We start from the raw sequence: 17,929 nt of genomic DNA on the forward strand, positions 1-17,929 counted from the left end.
GTAACAGTTGTATTCAATAGGGATAACATAGCAAAGATTTGCGCAAAATCTTCCAACCCTATGTTTGCTCTGTTGAAGGATTTCTGAGGACTTTGTGTGAGACTTCCACGGATGCGCTTCACTGTTTCCACACTTACTGGTGGACGAATGGATGATTTTCACTTACAGATGCAACTTTTTTCTTTAAAAGTGGAGTACCACTTACGAATTGTGCGCCCACTAGGTAGAGCTCCACCAGACTTTATTCAAAAATGATGTTGCACACTAATACCAGAATCGAGAACACATAATGCTCTCCTGTCTTCGTTGACAGCCATTTTGGCTTATATCCCCCTAACCATGACAGAATGAAAATTTTTGGGCCTCATTTTGCAAAACTTTCTAACAGTCAGACTCTCCTTGTTGTCCATAGCAACCAATCACGGTGCAGCATTCATTTCACCTCAGCAGCTTGGGAAATGAAAGCTGTGCTGTGATTGGTTGCTATGAGCAACAAGGGCGGTCTTGCTGGTAGACAGTTTTGGTAAATGAAATTTTTTAACTTTTTAATTCCATTTACCTCAAATTTATGTATCTGAGTTCATTATAAGAGAGTTACAAGTGTTTCAAATAAGGAATATAATTTGTAATTACCCTGTACTATTACTGTATATTAGGGAAACGCAATGTTCTGCTATACCAAATAAAGCAGACCTCTAGTGCAAAAGCTATACAGCTAATGAATCAGGCCACACATTGGGATTTAATTGAGGACAGCATCTACACTAGACACAGCTGGGCAGATGCCACTGCCTAAGACTCCCTGCACACGGCCATATTTGCATTGTGGAGTCCGCGACGGGCGTTCGCCTGCGGATTCCGCACAAATACAGTCCCATAGCTTTCAATGGTAAAATGCTATTTCATCGCATGCTGCGATTTTGTGCGGGCTACGCAAGACCGGCTTCCATTGAAGTCATCTGTCCCGCGGTACTCGCAGAAGCCGCCGGACAGGTACGCAGGGGTCACTGGTCAGGCACCGGGTCAAACTCCACTGTGGGAATCCCGCATGCGGGGTCGGACCCACCCATGTGCCGGAGGCATAAGTCAGAATATTGGTCTAAACTTTTCAAATGAATTGTAAGATACAGAGGCGCAACTACAGCTCTGTCACCCAAAGGCCCACACAAAGACACCCTGGACCCAATGAAAGGTGTAGTTCCTGTGCTTAACCACTATCACATGCAATGACTTCACACTTGATAACATCTACACTATATTTAGACTATATATACCATTCCCTATGGTAATAGCACATTGAACTTTATCTCTCCATTAATCTAAGGTGTGCTTTACTAAAATTTCTAACTAAGTCCTTACAAGATAAAATTCATTTTCCTCTTCCATTGCATCCGTTAATTTTTCTCCACTTGATTTTCATGGTCCAAGGTCTGTTCTTCCCCAAATGATAATGCTGCTCAGGTGCAGAGCTCAGATCATGTTGCTAATATGTTTTATTAATGAAATCTGTCCAATCTTCCTCTTCCCGGTCAAGCAACAGTATCTCCGAAGAGTTTGCCAATCGTTACATCCAAAAGAATATAGTCAAACTGCGAAAAATAGTGTCCACACTTGTACATTCAATACACAATACACTTTACATCTAATGCTACATAATGAAAGCAAGAAGTCTTTACTTCAGGCATTTGTAACCGTGACATTGCTTTAAATGCATGAAAACGAAAGCGGGCGCCAGATGTCTAAGTGATAGTCTTTGGTGTATACAAAGCATTGACATGCACGATGGCGCCATGAGAGAGTCTGTTGGTTTGGCGGCCTAACTTGTGTTCTCATTGTCCGTTCATCAAATAAAGTATTAACAGCCAAAACCCATTTTTGAAAAAAAATTACATTGGCTCTTCTTGACTCTTGATAGCCTTTGCCACCCAAATATTCTGAAGACGATACATGAACGTCGGGTTCAATGTAGTGGGCATTGCCACTTCTTTCCTAAATGTTGGCTGTTTCTTCTCAAACTGTCCTGGAGCAATCAAGCCTCTTTAATTAGGAAAACTACTTCAGCTTCTCCCCTTTGCTAAATCCCATCAAAACCTGGCAAGCACTAAGGGACGCAGCTGAGATCTGTACAAGCCAGATTTCCTCCTCACCGCCAGTCTGTCCCACACGGCAAGCGATGTTCCTCTTCCTATGAAAATCCTTAGTTTTATGTGCTAGTAAAATGCTGACCTTCTCCTATGCAACTGTAAATTTCAGTTTTTACAATATTCGGCAAAGCCATCCAAATATCACTAGGCCAAAACAAGCATACATAACAACACAGCCTATGATAATTTATTATTGGTGGGAATTACGTCTTTAGATCATTAAGAATATTTTCCATAATTCTCGCTCCAAATATGGAATAAAAAAATCAGGTCAGTAAAATGGCTGGCGACCTGCAGTTGTTTGATAGGGAGCAATCGACTTTACCTTCACGATTATGATGCATGAAATGGAGCCGTAAGGATTTAGTTGGGATGTTTGCTAGTATTTTAAAAACTTACGACTAATTAAAAAGCAAAAGGGATGGATTACAAGTATGTCAAATGCTTTTCTGTCTTCATCATCTTAGTCCAAGTGGGTTAATCCTTACAGGGTTTAGACCAGAATGCGTGATCCAGACCACACTCGAAGATGGCGTAGACAATGACACGGACAAAACAGGGTTAACCAGAATGGGCATTTACTCAAAATTTGGCAATGAGTGTGGTGGTTATAGTCTCAAAATGAGGACAAAACGCTGTACAGAAACAAGAAGTTTGGAGGGTATACTTCTTTACAGAGGCACAGAATTTGTTGGTTACATGTCTTTGTAGAGGCAATAGCTTGGTGCTTTATAGCAACACAATCTCTTAATGTTTTAGTTGGAGGCAACACTCTACTAGTACTACTACACAGTCCCCTTCCTGCACTTTGGTGTTGTTTTACATCTCTCCATCATAGATGTTTCAGATGTTTCTCCACTTAGCAGGACTTACTTTTGCCTCCCATCTTCAGTAGGGCTCATTAAACACCAACAAGCCTCAGCATACTCCTCATAGTACATGCTGCTCTCATTAAGGGCATCTCTGCTCTACACATGTTCACGGGATGGCAAACTGGCTCATCAGCACAGCTCAGGTCACAGTTTCAGGATGTCTTTTTGTACATTAGATCACCAAAGGGTTTTCTGGGCAGTGGTCCACAGTCACTGCCAGGTTGCCTTCCAGGTATGGCTCACCAGCTGCATTTTGCTCTTTCAGGACTTGGTCTCTCAGCAGTTACTAATTCAGGGTTGCTTCTCCAAGTAGAACAGCATACCCAATATCCCTACAGTCTCAAAACCTTCTTTCGTTCAATATAGCCTATCTAGAGTGGTGCTGCCCTTTTCTTGTGCTACTCATACCCAAGGTGGTGCGCCTTAGTTGTGAGCACTACTCACTCCATTTCACTGTATCTACTGCCATGAAGTGCTGGAAGCAGCCTCCTTATAGATCAAGCTCCAATGCAAATATCACATGGAAACAGTGCAGAATCGGTGTCAAGAATTGACACGTCCCTTCTTTTTTTTTTCCACATAAGGAAACATCTGCACCGTATAGACAAAGATTCCCATTGAAAGTAATGAGATGCAGATGCTCCACGAATTTGACATGGATTCGACACATGCTCCATCTCATAATTGCTGTGAAAATCCACCGTGTCAACATACCCTTATGCACCGTTCCTCCTTTTGGCTAAAGAAATGTCATGGAAAAACTGCATCAAAATGCTAAGTATGATCTATAGCTAAAACTTTGTCATGACTTTATTAGAAAGCAAATCAGCTCATCATCAGGCATCCATTTTAGTCCTGTGCATGTGTAGTGGCCCGAAGTTGTAGTGTTGATGTATGCGAATGTCTGTTGTGAGTGAATCAGGTGTGTCTGTGTGTGTGCCCCTTTAACTGCGTAAGTGACATGGTTGTAAGTCTTGAGTAGTTAGGAGGTGGTGCTTAGGTGAGAGAGAAGAAGAGAGTTGAGAGAATGTAGTCAAAGGAAGTAGCATGAGGCTGAGGCGTAGATTAGCGGTTCTTCTGCTACCATAAAAAAAAGAAAAGTAATATAAGGAGTCTGAGAAAAGAGAAGCTTGAATGAATGCTTTTTACTGTGTCAGGAGTGTAAACCCCATGGATGGTCAGATAACTGGGACTGAGGACATCTGGAGTTGAGAGGGAAGAGTGAGTCCTAGTAAGAGTGTGAAACTGAAAGCGCTGAAATCTTGCAAAGAAAATGTTATATCTGACAAGTGTAATCAAAGCTAGAAAAGTGTGAGTAAAGTACAGCTGAGCACCTCCAGTTGTTTTCTTGAAACTTCACTATAGCACTATGGACTCTTTATTTTGCACCATGTGAATAGTGGCCTAGAAGAGGTACTGGCGTCACGTGACATTTGTGTTGAAAGTCAGGAACATCATAAACCTTGATGCTCCGTTCACGTTCACTGTGCACACGACCGGGCTAGGCCATGCTGACACCGCTGTCGGGAGAGATCATAGAGCCACCTGCGACCACCATCGCAGCTTCCCCGTGGTCTCCCCGTGTTTGGGCCGCCACACATGGACATACCTGGAGTAAGGGTACAGACTAGTATGAAGAAGATTGGCCAGCACCAGCAAGTTCAGATGACTAACTAGAACTTTATTTTCGTAAGGCATAAGATTTAACATGGAAACAGCTGCTTACTTGTTTCAGCACAAAGCCTTAATCATAATTTAAAACTGTATACATACACTAGAATTAAAGATATTCTATCGATATAAAAAATATATATTTTCACCAGTGATTTAAGATTATATGACAAGTTGTTCTACCTAAATGTCTATGTTAAAAAAAAGCAAAAAAAAAGGCAATGTGTTGTGACAAAGCGCGCTGCGTTGTAAGACGATCAATTGGAAATTACACACAGCTGGGCTAATGGCTGTGAAACCAGATACCATCTCTATAGATAACCCCAGCGGCAGACTAGTCTCCCTGGCAAGCAGAAGCGGCTTGGCACATGGGCAGCTTTATAAGATTGCTGATTGCTGACCAGCTGGTAGATTTATGATTCAATAAGAAACCAAAACCGCTGTATCTCCCTCGGCCTGGGATGTGAGAATAATCAAGGGTGACAATAGCAGCTACTTAGTAGGACGAAGGGAGTAAAGGGAGCAGCCTAATAGAACATTTCCATGGTGATAAGAAAACTGTGTACCATATACCCAGATATACAGACACAGTACAATCCATGCTACATTTCTTAAGAATGAGTAAGACATAATAAACATCCACATCAGACAAATGAGTTTGTGCAATTTATTTGTATTTACTCATCAGAATTCCAGAGCTCAGAACTTTTGATTTTGCTTAGCTGCATCCAGACTGCTTTGTAGAATAAGTTCTTTTATTTTAGTTCACTTAGTAGAGATGAGCGAGCCTACGTGGCCACGCCCCTTTTTCGCCCGAGCACCGCGATTTTCGAGTACTTCCATACTCGGGCGAAAAGATTCGGGGGGCGCCGTGGGTGAGTGGGGGGTTGCAGCGGGGAGTGGGGGGGGGGAGAGGGAGAGAGAGGGGGCTCCCCCCTGTTTCCCGCTGCTATCCCCCACACCACCACGCCATCCCCACGCCCCCCGGCGCCCCCCGAATCTTTTCACCCGAGTACTAAAGTACTCGAAAATCGCGGCGCTCGATTGAGTAAATACTCGAAATGAGTAGATTCGCTCATCTCTATCACTTAGTTAACAAGTTATAATCTATCATCTATCTATCTATCTATCTATCTATCTATCTATCTATCTATCTATCTATCTATCTGTCTATCTCATATCTATCTATCTATCTATCTCATATCTATCTATCTATCTCATATCTATCTATCTCATATCTATCTATCTATCTCATATCTATCTATCTCATATCTATCTATCTATCTATCTATCTCATATCTATCTCATATCTATCTATCTATCTATCTATCTATCTCATATCTATCTATCTATCTATCTATCTATCTATCTATCTATCTATCTATCTATCTATCTATCTATCTCATATCTATCTATCTATCTATCTATATCATATCTATCTATCTCATATCTATCTATCTATCTATCTATCTATCTATCTATCTATCTATCTATCTATCTATCTATCTATCTATCTATCTCATATCTATCTATTTATCTATCTCATATCTATCTATCTCATCTAGACAGATATGTAATAATTTGTGATGAGAAAAAAATTGAAAAGTTTGGTTTGGCTGGTTTACCAAACTTCTAAATTAATTCAACCAGAACCCCTAAAAGTGATATATAACACTAAGAGCCACAAAATACCCGCATAAAGGCCCATTTAGCCATAACGATTATCGTTCAAAATTTGCTCAAAAGTCATCTTTGGAGCAATAATCGTTGTGTGTAAATGTGCCCATTTTTCAGTTTGTTGCTGAACAACGGATCTCAGTTCGGCTTGAAATCCGTCATTCAGCAGAACAGCTGATAAGCAGGACCGCATGCTGTGCTCTGCCCAGGGAAAACTGATTACAGCTGATAACATTGTATCAGTTGCTATCAGCTGTCACCCCCCCCTTCCTGGCAGATCAAAGCAAAAGTAATCAGATTACAGAGCGAGGTCTGTTCCCTGATTACAGCTCCAGGTGGCTCACATGCTGCTACTTGTTACTAGTAGGCATTAGTGCCAAGTAGTAGTTTATGCAAAATGATCACTCAAAAGCCATATTTTGAGCAATCATCTTTGTGTCTAAATACACCTTAACTCTGAGAGTATTATACAGGGCTTCCATGGCTCTTAGACAGTGTTATACACCAATGTTCAGGACTAGTGTTGAGCGAATGCAATCAGTACAACCTTGCTTCAGGTAAAACTTTGCTAAAAGCTTGGTTTGGGTTTGTGGGGGATATGGTGGGATGAAGAAGGTCAGATTTCCAGGGTGAATGTAGAAGCAGGGTAAATGGAGAAGGCTTAGATCAAAGAATGTGATTTACCTACCTAAAAAGAACTTAAAACACTGGGCATTGGGAATTGACTTGATTATCTTAGGTAGTGCATTCCAGAGAATTAGTGCAGCTTGAGAAACATTTTGAAGACGAAAGAGTGAGATTCAGAATAACCCTTTCCAATCCAATGTTGGGCCTGCCCCGACATGATGATTTTTCTCCACAGCTCCGATGTCGGGACAGGCCCGACACTGCAGTGCAGGGGTGCATCTGCACCCAATCGTCAGACACATCGGGTGCAGATGCACTCCTACACTGGTCCTCATTAAGGACCCCCGAGGAGAAGGCAGAAAGGGTTTTTAACCCTTTCTGCTTTCTCCTTTACACATTACCTGGCGCTCAATTAGCGCTATGTAATGCACATAGATTCCGCCTGGCGATCATGTGACCGCCGGGTGTCACCTGACCTCAGCTATCACATGATCGCCAAGCCGGAAGGATGAAGAGAGAATACGGAAGTGTTACTTCCGCATTCCGCCTGTCGATCATGTGACTGCCGGGTGGCACCTGACCTCAGCTGTCACGAGCCGGGATGACGGTAATGTGACCGCTGGCACCCTCCTGCACTCTGTCAGATCAGGAGGGTGAAGGGAGAATTTATTTTTTCTCATCCATTCTCCCCAGTTCCAATTTATTTGGAGCTGGGGAGAATTAATGAGAAAAAAATAAATGGATTGGAAAGGGTTAAAGTCGATAGCAAAGTGGACAGCACAGGTAGGGTGATAGACAAAATGGGGAGGAGATATAGGGCAGTGAAATACTGAGGAAGGCCTTATGGATGGGAGTGAGGGGTATAAATTGCATTCTGTAGTGGACAGGCAACCAATGCAGTGACTGGCACAGGGTGGAGGCATCCGTGCAGTGACTGGTACAGGGTAGAGGCATCCGTGCAGTGACTGGCACAGAGTAAAGGCATTAGTGCAGAGACTGGTACAGGGTGGATGCATCTGTACAGTGACTGGCACAGGGTGGAGGCATCCGTGCAGTGACTGGCACAGAGTAAAGGCATTAGTGCAGAGACTGGTACAGGGTGGAGGCATCTGTACAGTGACTGGCACAGGGTGGAGGCATCCGTGCAGTGACTGGTATTGGGCGGAGGCATCAGTGTAATGGCTAGACAGAAAGATAGGCCTGGCTGTATTCAGGATAGATTATAAAGCGAGAGTTTAGTGAGGGGAAGGCCAATCAGTAAGAAGTTGCAAAAGTCAAGTCAAGAATAGATCAGGGCAACAGTACAAGTTTTTAATGTATCCAAGGTGAATTCTAGATATGTTTTTGAGGTGCAGATGTCCTTGTTTATCTGTCCTCTTAGCTAGATGTTCAGGTACCTGTGTCATGAGATAAAAGATGTTATTGTATAGCATACAGAACAGAGCGGTAGAGAGGAAGCTCATGTATATCCTCCTCACTGAGACACAGCTCATAAGACAAAGAAATATATAAAATCGGTGCAAACAAAGTTAAAGATGATTGAACGAATAATTGTTACAGTTGCTGGTTCAGATCAATGATCTGTTCAGCCTCAATTCAATTATCCTGTTTAACTGAATGAAATGAAATTATAATACACAAAAAATCATCCAATTCAATTGAGAGAACAGTCAGGAACCAAAGTGCAGTTAAACCAGTAAATCAGAGTTAAAACGACTATAAATTGTTGGCTGTGCCTGAAATATTCTGCTAATCATCGACACATCTATAAGATCAGTTATCCCGTTCAGCTAAACAAATGTAACAAAATGATCAGTTAATACAATTTCATGGCTCAGAAATTCTCATATTTCCCACCTTCCTGCGATGGCCACTGTATTTTTCATTAATGCTGATTGTTGGAGTTATTTCACCTATAATTGTGTAGTAATTTGCTTTTTCAATGGAGCATGCGCAGCAAAATTTTGTAATATAGTGGAATGTGACAGATTTGCATTGTGTTGAGTGCCAATGGAAATAACATATGTAACAGGGCCCCTCATCTACCAGATGCCACATATAATACTGGCACCTTCTTATGTGGCAGAGGTACCCTTGAACCCCTGAGTCAGTACAGCCAAAGTGTGACTGTGTAATAGGACGCAAGGGCATGGTAAGCCCCAGGGGCGTAGCTAAAGGCTCATGGGCTTGGGTGCAAAAGTTTATCTTGGGGCCCACCAACTTCTCTTAACCCCTTAACGCAGAGGCATAACTTGAAGCTTCTGGGCCCCAATGCAAAACCTGTAACAGAGCCCCTAACTATAATGCTTTATTCATAGTACTGGGCTCCCTATATGGAGAAGAGAGGCCTCATGTGCCCTTAAGGCTCCTGGGCCCAGGTGCAAGCGCATCCCCTATAGTTACACATGGGGTAAGCCCCTTGGTTTTATTCATCCATGTGTGAGGGCATGTACGGGCATGCCAGGTACCAGTTTAGTGACATTATAATTAGTTGAACCCTGTTTCGGATCAAAATTTCTTAAAAGTTTGGTTTATCGAGAACCCAAAAGAAGGAGGAGTAATAGTGGTAGCTCAGTGGTTGGTATTATTGCCTTGTAGTGCTGGGGTCATAGGTTCAAATCTGACCAAGCACAACATCTACATGGAGCTAAATAAAAATGAGTGTTATAAAACAAAGGCAGAACATATAAACTCCATGATGTTGTCAGATTTGACCTCACCACTGCAAGGCAACAATGATAACTGCTGAGCCACAGGAGAAGAAGAACCACTACCACCAAGTTTTTCAAAAGTTCACTCATCTCTAGTTCTAATGTTATTCCCACTTATTGAAATATCTCTTTAACTGTGATGATTAAGCATTGAATCTGTGCCTAATGTTATGGTCCAAAAAACATTGCGTGGATTATGACCTGGGATGGCATGTACATGTGGGAGTGTGTTAATTAGGTATACAGAGAAATAGGACCTATTTCCATGAAAAGTTGATTGGGACTGTTTGTGTGTTGTGTCAAATGATGAGCTGCAACTCTGAGTCATTGTGGAGATATCCCTGGAGAGTGCCAGCAGAGCTGGAAGAGAGTCATTGGGAACCCTGATATGGACAAGTGTATGAAGGGTAAGACCACAGAAAGTGCCGAGGAAACAGAGTATGCTAGTAAGCTGAAAGGACTGCCTCAGTTAGCAAAGTATGGCCCAAGTGAGTCGGGGGTTGCTTTCTCCACCCAGATAGTGTGTATATTGCAACATTACCACCAAAGAGTTACCGACAAAGAGGGACTTTGTCACAACATGTGGCACCGATTCCCTAATTTCCTGGCCAGCAAACTAGTATGGAAAGCCACAGAGTTTCTGATACCTGTGCTCCTGAGCCCCTTGACTATCCGACAGAAACTGGGTTTGACCCTACACCTCATTGTTCATTAGGGAGTTTAAAATGGATATGGATGTCATATATTGACTTCAAACTATTTCTACAGAGGCTTCAGCAACCCAAACAGTGAGCCATGCAGGCCTCACCAGTGGTCAACGTCCAAACCAAAAGAAGGATAAGTAAATGTATGTAGTGTGAATGTATAGAATAAATAAAGCATGGCTATGACAATGTCCATCTAGTCCAGGCTATTATTGTTATGTCCGAGGCCAGTGCTACCCCTTTGGTATCCGATACTCTTTCAAAGCATGACTACTCACCTCTAAGAGAAACTTAATAGTTTGATAAGTGCCGCTATATGAGGGGTAGCGATCATTCACATATGAGGGATAAAGATCATTCACAACCTTTAAATGAACCACCAGTCTAAGCTGGTGTAGGCTGCCTGATATGTTACTGACACAATACATTTCAAGAAATGCACTCCAATTTCGGGACAAAATTCTGTCCTGTATTGGAGGAGGTAAGGGCATATTACCTGCACTTGTTCTCATCTACCATTAGTCCAATCTGTCGATTCTTGTCCAGAGTTTTGGCCATCCAAGATGACCACTGCCAATTTCTACCTAGCCAATGGCGACTATGCGCTGCTCTCTGATTGGCCAGCGCTGATCATTTGAGTAGCACTGACTCGAAAGCAAATATAGTGCATTAGTAAATTAACACTACCAATGCAATATGGGGATTTGGTGATCTGAAGATTGCATCAGCCATCGAGGATGGCCAAAAGTTAGACCAAAAACCATGGGATCAAGTACAGGCAAGAACAAGGAGGCATGGAAATTTTCCATAGCATGTACATATTAATGTAGATTCCTATATCAAATCCTCAACATATGGAGATACCCTTACGTAAAGCCTTTAATCTCGGACCATACCGCTACGGTGATCAAAGACCTCTATGTATCAAACATACGTAGAATACCGAAAACAACCCAAGTCTTTCCAAACAATGTGATGCATCCTTAGTATAAGACCAAAGACTGCAAACAAAAAATACAAACTTTTACATTTTTTTTACATAAAATTCTTGCAGCCAAATGCTTCTTGGCGGGGGCTAGAGCATACGGTAGGTTTGGCTGAAGTGGATGTTCGATAGATACCATTGAAAGGTGCTTCAGCTAAAGTAGACAGCGTTCCTTTATAAGGCCTATGTTTCGCAGAGAGTGTGTTTGAAAGTATTTTCTTTGTTGAATTAGCACTGACAAGCTGACAGCACGCCAGTGACAAAGAAGCAACAGTATAACAGATTTTAAGTTGTATTCTTCTAAAGCCTGCCACCCAATTACCTCAGCTGAAGTGCTCTTAAGTCAGCTACCTGAGATGCCAAAATACAGAAGCTCATTTTTTTCCCCCCTTTCTTCCCAGTAACTCATAGAAAGTCGAACGGACTATAGATTTGTGCATTTTTTGCGTCATCGGTTGAAGCTAGCAAAGAAGAGTTTCTGAAGCACACATTTGTGAGTCAAGTTCAAGTTGTGAATTTTTTTTTCTATAGCTATACTGCAGGCGTAGATGTAAAAAGACCAAGATGATGCTAGAAAAGTAAACATTATTGCCTAAGAAGTGGCCCAAGGCAGTATCCTTTTCAATTCTGTTGGAAATAGAATCTGGTCTGTAGACTGAAGTTCTACTGAATAGATCAAACAGAAAGCAAGAAAAAAAACTTGTCTATGTATGAAAGAGATTTGTTTCAGTTTCCCTGTGTGTACATTCTTTGTGGAATGGCAGAAGTGCAACTAGGCATCTATCCGTTGGGGGCCATACTTCCTGGACCTCAAAAGCAGAAGTTATTGGAGATCTCTAATGGCAATTGCAGAATTATGTAATGTTAATGTGGGATCACTCACTAGATAGATGAATACTTCATTGCTATTATTATGATGATCCTGTATAAGCATAATGACCTCATAAAGTATATGATGGCGTATGTTACTGTAAACCATAATTAGCTGCAGTAACCAATTATTGATTTTGCATAGGGGTCCACATAGCAATGATCAATATGTTCACTATTGTTAGAAGTGATGTAGCTATAGCGGTCTCTGGGGTCGTAATTGTGACCCGGCCCCTAAGCCTGGGGGCCCAAAGGCCCCCCTAACCACACTCACAAATCTTCCTAAAGCTCCAACCATGAAGATTGCAGTTTGCTGCATTACTCATGCTGCTGCTCCGTAGTCCGTCACTGACCAGCTCCTCCCCCCTGTCCTGAGCACATACACCCTCCTGCTGTCAGTACAGTGTATGGGAAAGTTAATGATACCAATAAGAGGAGACATCATCTGTGATCACTGGAGGTAACTGTACTGTAATCACTATCACTGTGTAGAACTGGTATCTGACTATTATATGGTGACTACATCATTTAGAGCTATATTAGAGAAGAGCTGTTGTATTTGAGCCCACAGTATTATAAAAGCTGTCTTATCTGTCTAAAAATGTGTTTGCATGTATATATAACTATTTTTAGGAGAAAAAGGGGGCTAAGGCATACCTCTAGCATCATCCCTGGCTGCTAGTGCTGCATCAATGGGCCACTTAAAAGACCAGTGACACAGCCTAAAGTTCTTCGCAGAGGTTTTTCAGAAGCCATGAAGGGTAGTTGTGGGAAGGTGGCCCAAACTAAACTTTTGCACCTGTCCCATGAGCCTTTAGCTATGCCACTGGTTGTATATTTTATAGACCTGTCAGCCTCTTCCCATCCTGTACAGCAGCAATTCCCAACTGGGGTGCTATGAGAACCTGCCAGCATTTCAGTGCCCCAGTGATTTTTGAGATCGTTACACTCTGCATGAGATTACTTAGGGGGGGGGGCTGTGTACGTGACTATTGATAAAGTTATGGAGGTGAAGTTTTTGATTTGATTATTGTATGGAGAATGGTGAAACCCTGAATGTGATTACATTTACTGGTGGGAGTCTGAGCCAATTTCAGGCTTATCTATTGGACCAAGGATAATTGAACTGGTCTGGTCTGCTCACAACACCTGCAGGTGAATCTCACTTTTGCACTGGTTGTTGCTTGTATCTTGGGATGTGATGTGACTTTGCAGTGGTTCAAACTTATAGGCTTGAAGTGTCTTTACTAGATGATTTTAACAGAAAAAATGACCTTGGTAATTAGCCCCTTGAGGACCAAGCACAGTAAATTTACAGCACTTGGTCCTGGGCTTTAATCCTGTCCAATAGCAAAAAAATACAGCACAAGATTAAAGCTCCTTCAGTGCAGCAGGAGCAGGTCAGCTCCTTGGCTATTTAACCCGGTGATCATGTGACTGCCTGATGGGTGCTCCCTGCCACAGCAGAGCTGCAGGGTCCTAGCAGACCCAGATCATCCCTATTAGTGAATACTGTTACTAGAGTGGGATGTTCTACCCTGTAATGGGGCTCCCAGCTACAGTAGAACAGTATGAAATAAAATACAATATCAATGACCCCCAGAGGTCTTTTTTTTAACATCATGATGGACATACATGTTAAAAAAAATAGTTAAAACAATAAGTTTAAAAATTACAAATAAGTAAAATAAAAAAACATATATAAAAAAGAAAACGACCCACTGCTGAGGCCAACCGAAACCGTCACCATTTGCGCCCTGTAATCAGAGACAATACAAATTATCTATCAAAAAGTCCAAAACAAAATGAGGAACCCATTTTTATTACAACTGATAATGACAAATAAATATGCTTATGAAAGGATAATAAACTGTTGGAAAGTGTTGAGTAACTTCAACATTTTGTCCTATCGCTAGCTAACTATCCTTAGACATAGTGCACACGTTTTGTAGCTTACAGTAAATAAAGACCGTAACAATAACATTATCTGTACAATGAGCAATATCATGTTTCTACAAGAAGGACAAACTCCGAGGTGACGGTGTGACAAACACAGTCTGTATTTAACAAAGAAGTCATATGAGGACTTTGTCCACAGAAGGCAAACAGATGTGTTTTTGGTACAAACTTCCAGCAAAGCTTTGTCTTATCACCAACAAGGTATAATAGCCAATAAATGTGTTTATGTCTGACTGTGTAGCATGGTATGTCTCTATCTCTTTCTAGCAGGCCTGCTTACTATCTGACGCTGTTTACTCACCCGCATCCTTGGCAAATCCATGGAAACATCATACGAAATGCATGCCTTAAAATTGGTCTCTACGCGTCTTATTGAAATATGATTTATAATCCCATGTAACTTAAGTGGAGGTAACATGACACAGATGCAACCGGCCAGATGTGAACATCTGCACGAGCAACAAGATTCCATTGGTCAAGGGTTCGAGACGCTCAGCTGCTGTTACCAGCTGGCTCCCAAAACCACCCAGAGCAGAGCAAGAGGAGAAGTAAACACACATTTGGTGGAAAAGCTCTCAGCCAAGCAGGGGTCAAAGGGGCAGCTCTGTGCTAATGGTTAAATCCTATGCATTTCGTATGGCATTTCCATATCTTTGTCCAACCGTGTTGAAACTATGGTTGACAATGATATTAGCTTCTAAATGTGTGTGTGTCTGTAAACCTCACCTTCAAAAGTTTTGCCTGCGTTCTTACTTCTATCTAAATGAAAAATATGAACCCATCAGACAAGTTCAGGAGTATTTTTCCAGATGTGTATATAAAATTACATGTTAGTAATAACTCAGTGTCAGTAATTACTGCAAAATTTCCCAGCGCTTTTTCTTACCCTAACTTCTGCTTTCACTAATGCTTTTACCGCCATAAATAATTGTGTAAGTACATTTTGATGCCTTTTTAAACTCTTCCAGTGTCAGATGTACAGCAGTCTCTTTCCACCGCTCAGTGTGTCACCCAGATGAAGTATAGGAAGAACAAGCATCTGGGAACAATATGTCCATGAAGTCGTTCAACCTGCATCTGTGTTTCTATTTTAATTGGATGATTGCACGGTGAAATACAGCAGCGCTGAGCCTACACAGTAGGAAGCGTCTGGAGGAGATGAGCACACAGTCAGTGGGGCAGTCACCTTACACACAGTTAGGAATTTCTAAAGAGAAGATGTTATACAAAACACAGAAAGATAGCTTTGCATTACTGCTGGAGAATATATATATATTTGACAACAAGTGATTATTATTTTCAGTATGAAACAGCTCCCGAAAAAATAAGTATCGCATCCAAGAACAATAATAACATTGTGTAAGAATGGCCAGTCTTGGTGACATGGGATCTAGTTTGTGTAGTGTCAGCATTACGTGATCCACCAGTTGACGTAACGCCACCCTATGGGATATTTTTGCTGTTTTCCACTGTAACCAGATGTTTTACATGGAGTTAATGTTAGACGGTAGAAAACACATAAGAGAGGCAGGTACAATAGCGCCTCTATTACATTGGCCCCATACCAGAGTCCACTTATGTCCTAAAAAAAGGAGATGGGCGATTCATTGGGCAACCCCCTTCGAAACAGAAGTTTGAGAATGTATCTGTGCATTTTTACTGGTAGGATTTCCTTTTGTGGATCTGCTCACTTTTTGGCGTTGTACTCAGGCTATAACACCTTTGCTGTAGCTTCAAAGGAGTTGCAAGCTGTCCACCTGCTCCGAGTTAAGAAGTTCCAATGCATTGGCTCAATTGTAGAAAAAGCTTGCTGAGTTGGAAATAAAGAAAATGAGAAGGACATTTATTTTGGTGTTGATAAGCGACACGTTTGTAGACTCGAACTGTCTTTTGATCAGCATTATTACAATGTATGACATTGGCCAAATACAAGTACAGTACACATATATATCTCGAATTTAATCAACGTGTTATGATGATGTGATATAATCCCGATGAAGAAGCTGGTATTGAAATGTGTTGATTCTCAACACCAAAATAAACGTCCTTCTGATTGTTATCGCCATCTCAATAAGCCTTTTCTGAAATGAAGCCAGTGTTGATGGGGCAGAGTTTCTTCTCAGACCCAAATTTTTTGAAGATGTTAACCTAGAGAAGCTGGACAGCTTGCAGATACTTTGAATCTAGGACAGGAAGGTATTGGATCTCAGCAAGCCTTTTCTAAAATCGAGTCAGCACTGTTGGAGCAGAGCCTTCAATGTCCCCCAAACAGGCATTCTTTGAACTTAACTAAATCCCCATAAGTGAACAAGCCAGAATGAATTCCACAGAGTCCTCATAAGAATAGCCATCAACAATGGTTCCATAAGAGAACTGTTACCATGCAGCGGTTGTGGCTCCTTCCCGGGCTGGCGGGGTGCTGGGTCCCGCAGTCGGGGTGCGTCCCCCCGGCTTGTGGTCTGCTGCTGGGGGCGCGGGTGCCTGGCTGGCTGTGTGTTGGTAGCTCGCGCCGTGCGCGCGTGCACCAGTGAGTGCAGCGGCCGTGCATGAGCTCCCTTTTTATATGCTGTTGGGAGTTGGCGGCCTCCCTCTCTCCACCTTTGGGGGGAGGCTTTGGTTTAAAAGTCTGGCAGTGATTGCAATCACTGCAGGTTATTGGTTTCCTCAGTGTGCTAGCTAGTCTGCCTCTGTTGGCCTCCTGCCTCAGTCAGCTTGTCTGCTATTTCTTGCAGTCCTGCCAGGTTTTTTCCATCTGCCTCAGTTCAGCTAGTAGCGTTCTTGTTGGTTTGTGTAATCTGCCTTTCCTGTCGGTATTCTACCCCATTTCATTTAGTAACGCCAGCGTCCCTTGCTCGTTCCCTAAACAGCGTAGGGACCACCGCCCAGTTGCCCGCCTGGGGTTAGCCAGCAGTGGAGGCAAGTAGGCAGGGAAGGGGTTGCGGGTAAGATCCAGAGCAACCCGTGCTGGTGTATCCAGGGTAGTGTACCGTAACAAGAACCCCCACTATAGAGCTTGCCACAATGTCTCAATAACAGTGCACCATTCCCGAGTCAACTCATTACACCTGTAACAGATCCAGCCAATACCTCCAAAACACCTTTCAATAATTTGTCATTACTTCATCGTTTTTTAGGTAACAACACAGCCTAAACCACCGATTGAAATAATTGTTAGTGGTCCGAAACAAAGTGCATTGCATATCCAAATACTGTAGTGTTTCCAGGCTGAGTGAGCTCTTCTAACCAGTCTGAATAGAGTCATAGCTAGGCTTTTTGTCACCTGAGACAAAGATTCAGTTCATTGTCCTAACCCTAGGCACACTGGTTTGCTGGCCTCCCTTTGCACCCATCACCAAGGCACATGCCTTCCACCCTGTTTCCCTGAAAATAAGACGCGTCTTATATTAATTTTTGCTCCCAAATATGCGCTATGTCTTATTTTCAGGGGGTGTATTATTTCGCCGCGGCAAATCTGTCTCTGGCCACTAATCCCTCAATTGGCCAGCTTTGTGGACGAAATTTCTTAGAAATCTCGTCCACATGGGACAGCAAATCTGTCACGGCAAAGCTGGGAGAAGCCGTGTTGTGGTGCGGATTCACCGGCTACAGAAACGGAAAAGCGTGCAGCCAGGTCTATTCAAAACAAGCAGCTGAGTGCCATGGGTTTTGAAGCAGAGCTTTCCCGGCGAAAATCTCGCTGTTTATCGCT

The sequence above is a fragment of the Eleutherodactylus coqui genome, chromosome 2 (assembly GCF_035609145.1).
Source record: "Eleutherodactylus coqui strain aEleCoq1 chromosome 2, aEleCoq1.hap1, whole genome shotgun sequence".
Lineage (NCBI taxonomy): Eukaryota > Metazoa > Chordata > Amphibia > Anura > Eleutherodactylidae > Eleutherodactylus > Eleutherodactylus coqui.